The sequence below is a fragment of the Acanthisitta chloris genome, unplaced genomic scaffold (assembly GCF_000695815.1).
Source record: "Acanthisitta chloris isolate BGI_N310 unplaced genomic scaffold, ASM69581v1 scaffold8536, whole genome shotgun sequence".
Classification (NCBI taxonomy): Eukaryota; Metazoa; Chordata; class Aves; order Passeriformes; family Acanthisittidae; genus Acanthisitta; species Acanthisitta chloris.
Genome location: NW_008676432.1, coordinates 7,143 through 9,683, shown reverse-complemented (window position 1 = coordinate 9,683; position 2,541 = coordinate 7,143).

The following is a 2,541-nucleotide window of genomic DNA, read 5'->3' as shown; positions in this document are numbered from 1 at the left end:
AAGTACAACTGAGTTGTTGTTGTTGTTGTGACACTGAAGGGTTGCAAAACGCTGGGGCTGAAATACCCATGACTTTCAAAACAAGCTGAGCCCAGCTGTGGCCTCTGGCTCTCTGTCCAGATGTGTCCAGCTGTCCAGCTGTGGGCCCTGCAGCCCCTTCCCCACTGCGGGAGCACAGCTGGGATGCCTGTGCCACTGATGCTTGAGTCTGGTTATTTTTTTCCTGGGGGGGAAAGAACCCAATAAGCTTGTTTTTTAGAGAGGAAAAGGCCAAAATTCCTCAGCTATAGAGGTTTTCCTACCCCAGGAATGATGCCTATCTGCCAGGCATCCTGCCCACGGGGGTTTTGCAGTAGTGGGGGGGTGGATGAGATGAGCTCTTTGCTGCAGGGCGAGACACAGCCTTTGAATTCTGCTTAGAAAATAAAAAATCTCAGGGATTGGTTTGTTTGCTTAGGGATTAAGTCACCTAATCTGCCTGGCAGCGGGTGGCATTGTGGAGGTGGTGGCAGCGATGGCTTTTTGCCCGGCAAATAATCCTGCTCCGGGCCATGCCGTGATCGGGCTGGGCTCAAACACTGCTGGCATTGGCTCTACTCTGGGATGGGGCTCAGGGAGGAGGAAAAGGTGGTGGGTGCAGGGAAAGGGCTGGGAGAGGGACAGATGGATGAGAGAAAGGGTTATGAGAGGGATAGAGAGATGAGGGAAGGGGTTGGGATAGGGATGGAAGGATGGATGAATGAGGAAGGGGTTGCAGGGTTATGATCTTCTCCATGCTATAGCCAGGCTGTAGCTCTGCAGGGCTGTTTCCCCGAGAAGCTGGTTAAACTCCTCCATCTGGGAGCAAAACACCTTAATCTGGGAGAAAAATATCAGTTTGGATCCACCAGGGATGGACCTCACCCTCCATGGAGGCTGAGATCCCCCAAGAGCTGATGTTGATGAGGCTGTACCAAACCCCTCCAGCTATTTTATGGTTTTTTTACCTCTTTTGACTTCTGAGCTTGCACGCACCAAAATCCAGAGGAAAAGAATTCAAGTTGTTACAGGGAAGGTTTCAGGTTTGATTCAGGAAAAATTTCTTCAGCCAAAGGGTGGTCAGGCACTGGCACAGGCTGCCCAGGACAGTGGTGGATTCACCATCCCTGGAGGGATTTAAAAGCTGTGTGGATCTGGCACTTGGGACCATGGTTTAGTGGTAGGCTTGGCAGTACTGGCTTAGTGGTTGGACTCAATGGTCTCAGAGGGCTTTTCCAGCCTTAATGATTCTGTGATTCTGTAAAATCAGGGAGCCAAAAGCAAATCCCCAGGCTACCACTACTTTCCTGCAGCTCCGGTTAGTGCGCTGCTTACGTTCTCCAGGCTACCACTACTTTCCTGCAGCTCTGGTTAGTGCACTGCTTACGTTCATAGGATGCAGTGCTGAATTTTCCACTTCATGAGAGCAAGTGATGCCAAGTAAATCCACCTGTACATGTCTCCTGTGCCATTAACTTTTGGGGACACATCTCTGGGACCCTGTGGGAATAGGGAGGGAATAGGAGGAGGGTTTTCTCCTTTAAGGCAGGGATGTTTTTGCCTTGCAATGGTACTGTCAGCAATGGCATGTGGATGGCACTGACACTGGTGGGTAGGAACAGGAGATCCCATGGCTTGGGGTGACTTGGGGACCAATGCTGAACCCCCTGGGCCCCTGCCAACCTCCCCAACTCCCCCACTGGGCTCACCTTTATTTTCCCTGCTGCAATGGCTTTTGGCTACTTACCCCAAAGCTGCCCTGGAATGAGTCCCCCGTGGGGTGTAATGAGTTGCTTGTCCTCAGGCTGTGGGTGGCAGTGCCTCTCTCCAAGCATAACCAATGCCCTGCAACATGTCTGGGTCCTGCACAGGTTTGGATCCGGATGGAGGAGCAGGGAAGGTCACATCCTGGTTGTAAATCTGGCCTGGCAGCTGTCCTGGAGTCGCTGGGCTCAGCACAGTTCCCAGAGACTCATTTGGAACACAGTCCTGTGAAATTTAAACTAATTAGAAAGCCACTTGCTCGCACTAATTAGCAAGTCTGGCTTGATTAGTTTTCCCCTGCACGTTGTTCATGGGCACCACGTGGCACAACGTCCCTGGCAGAGCACTGGCCAACTCAGGACATGTGTGGGGAAAAGATGCCCAGGAGCATTGGTGAGGACAGTGCCAACCCCAAAGGCATCGAGGGGGATGTGAGTGGCACCACGGGTGGGATGGATCCCTGAAGGATGACCCCATGGAGGTAACTGGGGTGTTCTCCTGTCCCTCCCCTCTCCAGGATGTTTTTAATGCAGCTATTGGGACTGTATGTCCTAGTGTGAACTTGTTCCATGAACTGGAATGATTAACTGGCGTCGTTGCTGGCGCCGAGCCGGGCAATGTGTTTACTGCCACCACCCAAGCGTGCTGAGCCGTGACCCCAGCGCTGCTCTGACCCCAAACCCACTCTGCTCGCGGGGGCTGGGGCTGACCCCCACGTCTGGAACCAAACACATCCTCCTGGTGTGGCTGGTATGCTCC